Source organism: Somniosus microcephalus, chromosome 4, assembly GCF_052327205.1.
Source record: "Somniosus microcephalus isolate GS21.2 chromosome 4, FLI_Smic_1.0, whole genome shotgun sequence".
Lineage (NCBI taxonomy): Eukaryota > Metazoa > Chordata > Chondrichthyes > Squaliformes > Somniosidae > Somniosus > Somniosus microcephalus.
In genome coordinates this window covers 19516203-19531679 of record NC_140990.1, presented here as the reverse complement: position 1 = coordinate 19531679, position 15477 = coordinate 19516203, and the positions used below count along the sequence as shown (strand labels likewise).

Genomic DNA, 15477 nt, shown 5'->3' with positions numbered 1-15477 from the left:
AAGGCTTCATGAATAAATAAGGGGTTTTGTTAAATCAAGATCAGAGTCCAGATAATAGTTCGCCTCAGTTGCAGACTGAAAAAGCATTACGCATTTGACTCATACACATCATTGCGACAGTTTTTATGCAGACATTCGGTGAATAGAGTGGGAGTAGGTGCACTGATATTTGGAAATGGAGCCAGTCTGAACATAACACCCAGTAAGTACGAAAGAATATTATGAATACAAGCGACAGTAATTATCATTTGCTCCAGTCATAGATTGAGATTACAAAAAAAAATACTGCGGATGCTGGAAATCTGAAATAAAGACTGAAAATGCTGGAGATACTCAGCAGGTAAGGCAGCATCTGTGAAGAGAGGGAAACAGAGTTAACGTTTCAGGTCGATGACCTTTCGTCAGAACGGGAAAAAAGCAGGAAATGGAACAGATTTTGAAGCAAGTTTAGGGGCTGGGAAATGGGAGAGGGGATGAAAGGACAAAAGGGAAGGTCTGTGATAGGGTGGAAGGCAGGAGAGATTAAGAGACATTAAGAGATATTCAAGGTGAGACGAGATGGTAATGGGACAGGTTAAGAAACAAAGGATGGCTCTAGATGAAGTGTGAATTGCGCTGGCAGAATGAAAGACAGCTGCCACGTGGGGGAGAAGAACACAAGGCACAAACAAAAAGTGTGGATAAAAAATATATATATGATCGGGGCCGAGGTTATGATCTGAAATTGTTGAACTCTATGTTGAATCCAGAAGGCTGTAAAGTGCCTAATCGAAAGATGAGGTGCTGTTAGATTGAGATTCGCTATTTCATTAGAATCATAAAAAAAGACTTGCATTTCTATAGCGCCTTTCACGACCACCAGACATCCCAAAAGCGCTTTACAGCCAATTAAGTACTTTTTGAAGTGTAGTCATATAGGAAACATAGAATGATACAGCGCAGAAGGAGGCCATTCAGCCCAGTGTGCTTGTGCCGGACTTATTAAAGCGTCCCCTCAGGTGTAAACAGCACAAGATTCAGCACCGTTCCTGCATGTAGGCATTTTGCCTGAAGGATACAGAATGGTGCCAGACCTGAGGGACTTCAGTTATGTGGAGAGTCTAGAGAAGCTGCGATTCTTCCCCTTGCAGCAGAGAAGGTTACGGGGAGATTTAACAGAGGTGTTCAATATTATGAGGGGTTTCGATAGCGTAGTGAGGGAGAAACTGCTTCTACTGCCAGAAGGGACCTGGGAGTTCATGTGCACAGGTCCCTGAAGGTGGCAGGACATATTGAGAGAGTGGTTAGCAAAGCATATGGGATCTTGGGCTTCATAAATAGAGGTGTTGAGTACAAAAGTGGAGAAGTTATGCTGAACCTTTATAAAGCGCTGGTTAGGCCACAACTGGAGTATTGCGTCCAGTTCTGGTCACCACACTTTAGGAAGGATGTGAAGGCCCTTGAGAGGGTGCAGAGGAGATTTACCAGAATGGTTCCAGGGATGGGGGATCTTAGCTACAAGGACAGGTTGGAGAAGCTGGATTTGTTTTCATTAGAGCAAAGAAGGTTGAGGGGTGATTTGATCGAGGTGTACAAGATTATGACAGGTTTGGATAGGCTAGACAGGGAAAGGCTGTTCCCACTAGTTGATGGTACAAGGACTAGGGGACATAGATTTAAGGTTTTGGGCAAAAGATACAGGGGGGATGTGAGGAAAAGCTTTTTTACACAGCGAGTGTTGAGGACCTGGAACTCGCTGCCGACGGAAGTGGTGGAAGCGGAGACACTCGATGTTTTCAAGGGGAGACTGGATAGGCACTTGAGGGAAATAAACTTGCAGGGCTACGGGGATAGAGCGGGGGAATGGGACTGACTGGATTGCTCTACAGAGAGCCGGCACGGACTTGATGGGCCGAATGACCTCCTTCTGTGCCGTTATGACTGAGACTGAGCATAGCACTTGGTGCAAAATGGTGCGACAAATTACTTCTTAAAATTAATTCACCGGCTGGGGAGTTCCCCAGCATTATAGATATTCAGTAAGAAGACTATGTTCTGGCGAGGCAGTAGGATAACGTTGAAATAGCACATCAGCCCCTGCACTTTCCAATCCGTTCTCACAGTGAGAGTTTGGCAGAGTGTTTTCTGGTGAGCCTGTTAATCACTGTGTGCATGATGCAGTTGGGTACAAGCTAATATTCAGAACTGGCATGAAACTTATTGTATAACTGAGTAAGTAGGTTTATATATATATATATATATACATATTAGATTAGTTAGAGTTGCAAAAATATAGAAATTCATTTGTTTAATTGTTTTCCAGAAAACTGTTGAAAGTACTTCTATTAACTACGAGTATATAAAAAAGAAAAAGATTAGTGAAGACAAATGTAGGTCCCTTACAGTCAGAAACGGGAGAATTTATAATGGGGAACAAGGAAATGGCAGAGCAATTAAACAAACACCTTGGTTCTGTCTTCACGGAAGAGGACACAAATAACCTCCCAGAAATGCTAGGGAAGCAAGGGTCTAGTGAGAAGGAGGAATTAAAGGAAATTAGCATTAGTAAAAAAAATAGTGCTGGAGAAATTAATGGGACTGAAAGCTGATAATTCCCCAGGGCCTGATAATCTGCATTCCAGAGCACTAAAAGAGGTAGCCATGGAAATAGTGAACGCATTGGTGGTCATCTTCCAAAATTCTATAGATTATGGAACAGTTCCTGCAGATTGGATGGTGGCAAATGTAACCCCGCTATTTAAAGAAGGATGGAGAGAGAAAACAGGGAACTAGAGACTGGTTAGCCTAACAGCAGCAGTAGGGAAAATGCTAGAGTCTATTATAAAGGATGTGATAACAAGACACTTAGAAAATATCAATGGGATTAGACAAAGTCAACATGGATTTATGAAAGGGAAATCGTGTTTGACAAACCTACTGGATTTTTTTGAGGATGTAACTGGTAGAATAGATAAGGGAGAACCAATGGATGTGATGTATTTGGATTTTCAGAAGGCCTTTGATAAAGTCCCACATAAGAGGTTAGTGTGCAAAATTAAAGCACATGGGATTGGGGGTAATATGGATTGAAAATTGGTTAACAGACAGGAAACAGAGAGTAGGAATAAATGGGTCTTTTTCGGGGTGACAGGCAGTGACTAGTGGGGTACCCCAGGGATCAGTGCTTGGGCCCCAGCTATTCGCAATGTATATTTCAATGATTTGGATGAGGGAACCAAATGTAATATTTCCAAGTTTGCTGACGACATGAAACTAGGTGGGATTGTGAGTTGTGAGGAGGATGCAAAGAGACTTCAAGGCGATTTAGACAAGTTGAGTGAGTGGGTAAATATATGGCAGATGCAGTATAATGTGGATAAATGTGAAGTTATCCACTTTGGTAGGAAAAACAGAAAGGCAGAGTATTATTTAAATGCTGCTAGATTGGGAAATGCTAATGTACAAAGGGACCTGGGTGTACTTGTACACCAGTCACTGAAAGCAAACATGCAGGTGCAGCAAGCAGTTAGGAAGGCAAATGGTATGTTGGCCTTCATTGCAAGAGGATTTGAGTACAGGAGCAAGGATGTCTTACTACAGTTATACAGGGCCTTGGTGAGACCACACCTGGAGTACTGTGTGCAGGTTTGGTCTCCTTACCTAAGAAAGGATATATTTGCCATAGAGGGAGTGCAGCGAAGGTTCACCAGACTGATTCCTGGGATGGCAGGACTGTCGTATGAGGAGAGATTGGATCGACTAGGCCTGTATTGACTAGAGTTTAGAAGAATGAGAGGGGATCTCATTGAAACGTATAAAATTCTGACAGAGCTAGACAGACTGGATGCAGGGGGGCCTAGAACGAGGGGTCACAGTCTCAGGATACGGGGTAGGACATTTAGGACTGAGATGAGGAGTAATGTCTTCACTCAGAGGGTGGTGAACCTGTGGAATTCTCTACCACAGAAGGCTGTGGAGGCCAAGTCACTGAATATATTCAAGAAGGAGATAGATAGAATTCTAGACACAAAAGGCATCAAGGGGTATGGGGAGAGAGCGGGAATATGGTATTGAGATAGAGGATCAGCCATGATCCTATTGAATGGCGGAGCAGGCTCGAAGGGCCGAATGGCCTGCTCCTGCTCCTATTCTTCTATGTTTCTACGTTCCTAACTGGAGAAACAGAAAATCACGCCTGACATGATTGCTTTGCCAATTTTTAAAAAAATGTTCCGTGCAAAGTTTATAAGAGTGACCCTGAGCTTCCGGTCGCCTGTCACTTTAATTCTCCGCTCCACTCCCACTCTGACCTCTCTGTCCTCGGCCTCTTACACTGTTCCAACGAAGCTCAACGTAAGCTCGAGGAACAACACCTCACCTTTCGATGAGGCACTTTACAGCCTGCCGGACTCAATATCGAGTTCAGCAATTTCCGACTATAACCCCTGCCCCCATTTTTCAGGCTGTTGATGATTCTGCCTTCCCCATTTGCAACATTTAATCTCACCTACCTCCTACCCTAGCACGGAATATTCCTTCAGTTCCTTCCTCCCCTCCCCTCCCCCCTTTCCCTGCCTCTGAACCTGCTTAAAATCGGTTCCATCTCTAACCTTTCCCAGTTCTGATGAAGGGTCCCAGACCTGAAACGTTAACGCTGTTTCTCTCACCACGGATGCTGCCTGGCCTGCTGAGTGCTTCCAGCATTTTCTGTTGTTATTAATGAATGCTAATATTTGGTTTCTAAGGGTCAGTAAGTTCATTGGCAAACTGTGTTGTCAGGCAATCTGGCGAAATCTGATCGATCCTTAGTTGGACAAGTGGTCTTCAGAACACTATCAGTAAGATAATATTGTGGCAAAACCACTGAATGACTCTGGCTAACTGTATATAATTCTCTTTAACGATGTTCTAACACCAGCCTAAACCTGTACCATTGTGTTAGGCATTACTGTGTTTTGTATATAGAGTTTGCATGTACGGGGCGTGCCCCCTTTAAGAGCGCGGGAAAACGCGGGCGAATGCGATGACATCACGTCGCAAACCACGGGGCTGCCCAGTCAGTCCTCGTGGCATCTCCATTGAGTAAAGACCTGTTTAATTGTTCTCTTGTGTCGATCTCCGTTATTCGTTGGAATTCGTTAATTCCAACAATATCAGATATGGTGGGTTCGATGTCAGTGAGGTATTCAGATATTCGTGACAGTAGTAGATTTAATGAAATGCGACATGGTAGACTGGCTGAAATTACATGTACACAGAACTTACAGCACAGGAACAGGCCATTGGGCCCAACATGTCTGTACTGGTGTTGATGCACCACGCGAGCCTCTGCCCACCCCCTCCTCATCTCACCCCATCAACATATCCTTCTATTCCTTTTGTGTGTTTATTAATGATCTAGACAAGGGAACTAGATGTAATATCTCCAAATTTGCAGACGACACAAAGCTGGGTGGGCGTGTGTGCTGTGAGGAGGATGTAGAGAAACCCCAGTATGATTTGGACAGGTTGGGTGATTGGACAGAAGCATGGCAGATGCAGTATAATGTGGATAAATACGAGGTTATCCACTTTGGTGTCAAAAACAGGAAGGCAGATTATTATCTGAACGGCAATAGATTGGGAAAAGGGGAAGTGCAATGAGACCTGGGTGTTCTTGTGCACCAGTCGCTGAAGGTAAGCATGCAGGTGCAGCAGGCGGTTAAGAAGGCAAATGGTATGTTGGCCTTCATAGCGAGAGGATTCGAGTACAGGAACAAGGATGTCTTGCTGCAGTTGTACAGGGCCTTGGTGAGACCACATCTTGAGTATTGTTTGCAGTTTTGGTCGCCTTATCTGAGGAAGGATGTTCTTGCCATGGAAGGAGTTCAGCGAAGATTCACCAGACTGATACCTGGGGCGGCAGTAATGACGTATGAAGAGAGATTGGGTCGATTGGGCTTGTATTCGCTGGAGTTTAGAAGAATGAGAGGGAATCTCATTGAAACTTATAAAATTCTAACAGGACTAGACAGACTAAATGCAGGAAGGATGTTCCCAATGGCGGGGGAGTCCAGAACCAGGGGTCACAGTCTAAGGATAAGGGGTAAGCCATTTAAGACAGAGATGAGGAGGAATTTCTTCACCCAGAGAGTGGTGAACCTGTGGAATTTTCTACCACACAAGGCAGTTGAGGCCAATTCATTAAATATATTCAAGAAGGAGTTAGATGTGTTTCTTAAGGCTAAAGGGATCAAGCGGTATGGGGAGAAGGCAGGGACAGGGTACTGAATTTGGATGATCAGCCATGATCTCATTGAATGGCGGAGCAGGCTCGAGGGGCCGAATGGCCTACTCCTCCTATCTTCTAAGTTTCTATGTTTCTGTCTCGCCTCCCCTTAAAGGCATCTGTGCTATTCGTCTCAATCACTCTCTGTGGTAGCGAGTTCCACATTCTCACCACTCTCTGGGTAAAGACGTTCCTCCTGAGTTCCCGATTGGATTTACCTGTTCCATCTCTAACCTTTTCCCGTTCTGATGAAGGGTTCCAGACCTGAAACGTTAACTCTGTCTCTCTCTCCACCGATGCTGCCTGGCCTGCTGAGTGCTTCCAGCGTTTTCCGTTGTTATTTATCATTAAGGCCCCCTAGCCCTGGACTCCCCCCACATGTGGAAACGTCTTCTCTCCGTCTACCCTATCGAACCCCTTCATCGTTTTTAAGACCTCTATTAGGTCACCCCCTCAGCCTTCTCATTTCGAGAGAAAAGTGCCCCGGCCTTTCCTGATAGTTATAGCCTCTCTGTTAAACATAGAAACATAGAGAAATAGGAGCAGGAGTAGGCCATTCGGCCCTTCGAGCCTGCTCCGCCATTCAATATGATCATGGCTGATCCTCTATCTCAATACCACTTTCCCGCTCTCTCCCCATACCCCTTGATGCCTTTTGTGTCTAGAAATCTATCTCCTTCTTAAATATATTCAGTGACTTGGCCTCCACAGCCTTCTGTGGTAGAGAATTCCACAGGTTCACCACCCTCTGAGTGAAGAAATTTCTCCTCATCTCAGTCCTAAATGTCCTACGTCGTATCCTGAGACTGTGACCCCTCGTTCTAGACCCCCCCAGCCAGGGGAAACATCCTCCCTGCATCCAGTCTGTCTAGCCCTGTCAGAATTTTATATGTTTCAATGAGATCCCCTCTCATTCTTCTAAACTCTAGTGAATACAGGCCTAGTCGACACTGGTTCTGGTATCAACATTGTAATTATGATCACAGAATTATAAAACAACTCAATAATTGCCGACAGAATCTGATAGAATTGCCGACCATGTGTTTCTGCCACTGGGTACTATCTTAAACTCCATTGAGTGCACACTGATATGGGTATAGGCCCATTGCGCCTAACATTTCTGTTAGAAAATGTAGTATAGAGTCATAGAGTTATACAGCACAGAAAGAGGCCCTTCGGCCCATCGTGTCCATGCCGGCCATCAAGCCCTGTCTATTCTAATCCCATTTTCCAGCATTTGGTCCGTAGCCTTGTATGCTATGGCATTTCAAGTGCTCATCTAAATGCTCTTGAATGTTGTGAGGGTTCCTGCCTCTGCCACCCTTTCAGGCAGTGAGTTTCAGATTCCAACCACCCTCTGGGTGAAAAAGTTTTTCCTCAAATCACCTCTAAACCTCCTGCCCCTTACCTTGAATCTATGCCCCCTGGTTATTGACCCCTCTACTAAGGGGAAAAGTTCCTTTCTATCTACCCTATCTATGCCACTCATAATTTTGTACACCTCAATCAGGTCCCCCCTCAGCCTTCTCTGCTCCAAGGAAAACAAACCCAGCCTGTCCAGTCTCTCTTCATAGCTGAAGCAATGGCCGGGGAGTCCAGAACCAGAGGTGACAGTCTAAGGATATGGGGTAAGCCATTTAGGACAGAGATGAGGAGAAATTTCTTCACCCAGAGAGTGGTGAACCTGTGGAATTCTCTACCACAGAAGGCAGTTGAGGCCAATTCATTAAATATATTCAAGAAGGAGTTGGATATATTTCTTAAGGCTAAATGGATCAAGGGATATGGGGCGAAAGCAGGGACAGGGTACTGAATTTGGATGATCAGTCATGATCGCATTCAATGGCGGAGCAGGCTCGAGGGGCCGAATGGCCTACTCCTGCTCCTATCTTCTATGTTTCTATGATCGGTGATATATTTCCAGGTCAGGATGTTGTGTGACTTGGAGGGGAACTTGGAGGTGGTGGTGTTCCCATGCGCCTGCTGCCCTTGTCCTTCTAGGTGGAAGAGGTCGCGGGTTTGGGAAGTGCTGCCGAAGAAGCCTTGGCGAGTTGCTGCAGTGCATCTTGTAGATGGTACACACTGCAGCCACGGTGCGCCGGTGGTGGAGGGAGTGAATGTTTAAGGTGGTGGATGGGGTGCCAATCAAGTGGGCTGCTTTGTCCTGGATGGTGTCGAGCTTCCTGAGTGTTGTTGGAGCTGCACTCATCCAGGCAAGTGGAGAGTATTCCATCACACTCCTGACTTGTGCCTTGTAGATGGTCGAAAGGCTTTGGGGAGTCAGAAGGTGAGACAACTGTATTACATCCATTAAGTCTGTAGAAGCAGCGAATTATGGCCTCAGTTTTGAGAACATGGGCAGTTTACTGATTAATTCTGATTAATTTTGCTTAAAAAGGACAGACTTATATCCTGAAATATATTAAGAGCGTCCTCTATTCACAGGGAGTATGGAACAGCGACCAGGACAGAATCGTGCTATCACGACATTGAAGAACAAAAACCTTGCTTGATTGTATTTTGATGTCCAGCCTGAATAATGTTTACAGCTGATAACAGTGTACAGTCTGCCCAAGGACAACAGTTCATACGTAAAATACACTTGTGTGTTTGTGTTAGTTTAGTGACTCTTTCTGTTTGCCTAATCTCTCCCCTTCGCCTTTGAACTGTAGTGTCCCTCCTTGAGAACATTCTGTGATATCTAGAAAATGAAACAGCTTTAAACGCTTATTATCGCTTTGACGTTATCGAGGTTGTATTCACAGTACAAGGTGGATTGCAAACAAAACAAAAGATGACTCTAGAGTTTTTAGGATCTTGTTTCTTAACCTGTCCCATTACCATCTCCTTTTGCCTTGAATATCTCTTAATGTCTCTTAATCTCTTCCGCCGTCCATCCTATCACAACCTTCCCTTTTGTTCTTTCATCCCCTCTCCCTTTTCCCAGCCTCTACACTTGCTTAAAAATCTGTTCCATTTCCTGATTTTTTCCAGTTCTGACGAAAGGTCATCGACCTGAAACGTTAACTCTGTTTCTCTCTTCACAGATGCTGCCCGACCTGCTGAGTATCGCCAGCATTTTCTGTTTCTACTTCAAAAATACTTAATTGCCTGTAAAGCACTTTGAGACGTCCGGTGGCCATGAAAGGCGCTATATAAATGCAAGTCTTTCTTTCTTTCGTTCTAAATTCTCGGATTGGGATTGGGCTTGTGTTGAAACGGACAAATGGAGCAATGCCATCCGAATATGTTGAACAGCGGTCCAGTCACGTCGCAACAGTAATCTTCAACCCATTGACAATAAACAGGTTCGGCACGCCATTAAAAAAAAAGACTATCAACGCCTGATGTTCAGTTCCATCGCAGTCACTGGAACCAAATATCAGGCACGGCGGATAACAGCCGCCCGAGACAAATTTCTAGGCTTTTAAATTTCATGTGAGCACCTTTGCACTTAAGTAATTCAGGAAGATCATTTTGAGGCTGAAATACTGAACTCCAATTGTATAAATAAAATATCGAATATATTTTTTCTTAACTTTCTACTGTTGAGGGATGCAACGTTATATGAAAATGCATTTTTGCAGCTTTAGCGAAGTGTTGTTACGTTTTTAATAAGAATTTATATGATGTACTTCCATCATTTCCCTCCGCTATTCCTTGCAAATAAAATACATTTTCACAACAACTGCGGTTGGTTGTTATTTACTTTTGGTGATTTTGAGTTGGAAGTGTGGGATGCATTTAGACACAGATTTGTGATAAGTGCGTTATTTTACCTTCTTATGGATGCTCACTACTAAAACAAAAAGGAAATACGTCTTTGATATGATCTTAATGCAGTATATCATATAAACACTCACACAACACACATAAACATATAAACACTCACACAACACACATAAACATATAAACACTCACACAACACACATAAACATAAATACTCACACAACACACATAAACATAAACACACACACAACCCACATAAACATAAAAACTCACACAACACACATAAACATAAACACTCACACAACACACATAAACATATAAACACTCACACAACACACATAAACATATAAACACTCACACAACACACATAAACATATAAACACTCACACAACACACATAAACATAAACACTCACACAACACACATAAACATATAAACACTCACACAACACACATAAACATATAAACACTCACACAACACACATAAACATATAAACACTCACACAACACACATAAACATATAAACACTCACACAACACACATAAACATATAAATACTCACACAACACACATAAACATAAACACTCACACAACACACATAAACATAAATACTCACACAACACACATAAACATAAACACTCACACAACACACATAAACATATAAACACTCACACAACACACATAAACATATAAACACTCACACAACACACATAAACATAAATACTCACACAACACACATAAACATAAATACACACACAACCCACATAAACATAAAAACTCACACAACACACATAAACATAAACACTCACACAACACACATAAACATATAAACACTCACACAACACACATAAACATATAAACACTCACACAACACACATAAACATATAAACACTCACACAACACACATAAACATAAACACTCACACAACACACATAAACATAAACACTCACACAACACACATAAACATAAACACTCACACAACACACATAAACATAAACACTCACACAACACACATAAACATATAAACACTCACACAACACACATAAACATATAAACACTCACACAACACACATAAACATATAAACACTCACAACACACATAAACATAAACACTCACACAACACACATAAACATAAACACTCACACAACACACATAAACATAAACACTCACACAACACACATAAACATATAAACACTCACACAACACACATAAACATATAAACACTCACACAACACACATAAACATATAAACACTCACACAACACACATAAACATAAACACTCACACAACACACATAAACATACACATAAACATTCACACTCACACACACACACTCACTCACACACTCACACACACTTATACACACTCACACATTCACACACCCACACTCACTCACACACACTCACTCACACACACACACACATACACACTCACACATTCACACACCCACACTCACTCACACACACTCACACACTCACTCACACACACTCACACACACACACACACTCACACACACACTCACATACACACTCACACATTCACACACCCACACTCACTCACACACACTCACTCACACACACTCACACACTCACTCACACACACTCACTCACACACACTCACACACTCACACACAAACATACACACTCACACACACACTCACACACACTCACACACACACCCACCCTCACTCACACACACTCACTCACTCACACACTCACACCCACACTCACACACTCACACACACACTCACACACACTCACTCACACACACTCCCACTCACACCCACACTCACACACTCACACTCATACCCACACTCACACACTCACACACACACTCACACACTCACTCACACAAACTCACTCACACACACTCACTCACTCACACACACTCACACACACTCACACACACACTCACACATTCACACACCCACACTCACTCACACACACTCAATCACACACACTCACAGACTCACACACAAACATACACACTCACACACACACTCACACATATACTAACACTCACACCCACACCCACACACACTCAATCACACACACTCACTCACACACACTCACACTCACACACAATCACACACTCACACACAAACTCACACACACACTCACACTCACACACATACACACCCACACACACCCACACACACAATCACACTCACACACACACTGAAATGTACACACACTCATAAACACACCCACACACACTCACACTTACACACACACACTCAAATATACACACATCCACACTCACACACACCCACACACACTCAAATATACACACACTCGCACACATGCTTACACGCTCAAATATACACACACTCAAACATACACACACTCACACTCACTCACACACTCACACACGTACACACTCACACACCCACACACACTCAAACATACACACACTCACACACACACTCACACACACACTCACACTCACACACACACTCACACACACACACACTCACACACCCACACACACACTCAAACATACACACACTCACACATACACACTCTCACACACACTCACACACACACTCTCACTCACACTCACTCACACACACACTCACTAACACACACACTGACAAACACACACACTCACACTCACTCACACACACACTCACACTCACACCCACAAACTCACACTCACTCACACACTCACACACACTCACACACTCACACACACTCACACACTCACTCACACACACTCACACATTCACACACACAAACACACACACACTCACGCTCACTTACACACTCACACTCAATCACACACACTAACACACACACACTTACACACTCACACACACACACACACTCACACACACACTCACACACTCACACACACACTCACACTCACTCACGCTCAGAGACACACACACTCACACACACAAACAAAAACACTCACACACATACACACTCACACACACACTCACACTAGCTCACACACTCACTCCCACACTCTCACACACACACTCACACACACACAAACACACACACACACACTCACACACACACACACTCACTCACACACACTCACTCAAACATTCACACACTCACTCACGCATTCACACTCTCACACACTCACTCACACACACTCACTCACACATACTCACACTCACACTCACACTCACACACTCACACTCTCTCACATGCACACACACTTACTCACACACTCACACTCACACAAACTCACTCACTCACACACACTCACGCACACACTCACACTCACACACACTCACATTCACTCATGCACACACTTACACTCACACACACGCACACACTCATACACACACTCGCACACACTCACACACACTCACTCACACACACTCACACACAGACACACACACTCTCACACACACACAAACTCACAGACACACTCACACACACACACTCACTCACATGCTCACTCACACACACTCTCACACACACTCACACGCACACACTCACACTCACACACTCACACTCACACACACACACTCACTCACTCACTCGCGCAGTTAGTTACACACACACACACACTCACACACTCACACTCACACATTCACACACACACTCACTCACTCGTGCAGTCACTTACACACACACACTCACACTCACACACACTCACACACGCACGCACACACTCACACTCACACACACACTCACACACTCACACTCACACACACTCACACACTCACACAAGCACACAAACACACACTCACACACACACACACTCACACACACACACAATTACACACGCTCACTCACAAACTCACACTCACTCACACACACGCTTACACACTCACACTCACTCACACAAACACACACACACACATACACACTCACTCACACACTCACACACACACTCACACTCACTCACACACACACTCACAAAATCACACACACAAACTCACACACACTCACACACACACTCACACTCACGCACACACACTCACAAACACAAACACACAAATACACACATTCACACACACACACACACTCACACTCACTCACACACTCACACACACACTCGCACACACAAACACACACACAAACTCACACACACACTCACACATACTCACTCACACTCACACACACACACAAATTCACACTCACTCACTCACACATACAAACACACACTCACACATACATACTCTCACACACACTCACACACACTGACAAACACACACACTCACACACACACACTCACACTCACACCACACACTCACACACACAAACTCACACTCACTCACACAAACACACACTCACACACACACACTCACTCACACACTCACACACACAAACACACTCCTCACTCACAAACACTCACACACTCACTCACACTCACACACACAAACACACTCCCTCACACAAACACTCACTCACACACACACTCACATGCACACACACACTCACACACACACTCACACACTCACACACTCACACTCACACACACTCACTCACACACACACTCTCACACACACACTCACACACACACTCAACCATACATAAACTCACACATACACACTCTCACACACACTAACACACACACTCTCACTCACACTCACTCACACACACACTCACTAACACACACACTCACACACACTCATTCACACTCTCACACACTCACTCACGCACACTCACACACACTCACAAACACATACACTCACACACACATACACTCACACTCACACCCACACACTCACACCCACAAACTCACTCACACACTCACACACACTCACACACTAACACACTCACTCACACACACTCACACACACAAACACACAAACACACACACTCACACACACACACTCACTCATGCACACACTCACAGTCACACTCACTTACACACTCACACTCACACACACAGACACTCAATCACATACACTAACAATCACTCACACTCACTCACACACACTTACACACTCACACACACACTCACAAACTCACACACACACTCACACTCACTCACACACACACTTACACTCACACGCAAACAAAAACACTCACACACATACACACTCACACACACACTCACACACAAACAAAAACACTCACACTCACACTCACTCACACACACTCACTCACACATTCACACACTCACTCATTTACACTCTCACACACTCACTCACTCACACACACTCACACTCACTCACGCACTCACACTCACACACTCACACTCTCTCACATGCACACACACTTACTCGCACACTCACACACACTCACACTCACACTCACACACACTCACTCACTCACACACACACTCACACTCACACACACTCACTCATGCACACACTTACACTCACACACACACGCACACACTCATACACATACTCACACACACCCACACACACTCACTCACACTCACTCACACACAGACACACACTCTCACACACACACACTCACACACACACTCACACACACACTCACACACACACACACTCACACTCACTCACACACACAAGCACACTAACACACACACAAGTAAACTAACACACACTCTCACACACACACT

The 15477-nt window shown here is 44.2% G+C and overlaps 1 long non-coding RNA gene across 1 annotated transcript; it reads left to right on the top strand.

Moving 5' to 3' along the window:
- Positions 1-36: 36 nt before the first annotated feature.
- Positions 37-9935, top strand: LOC147118363 (uncharacterized). Its single transcript, XR_015077815.1, has 2 exons — positions 37-202; positions 9295-9935. It is a non-coding gene; the product is annotated as an uncharacterized LOC147118363 (long non-coding RNA).
- Positions 9936-15477: the final 5542 nt, after the last annotated feature.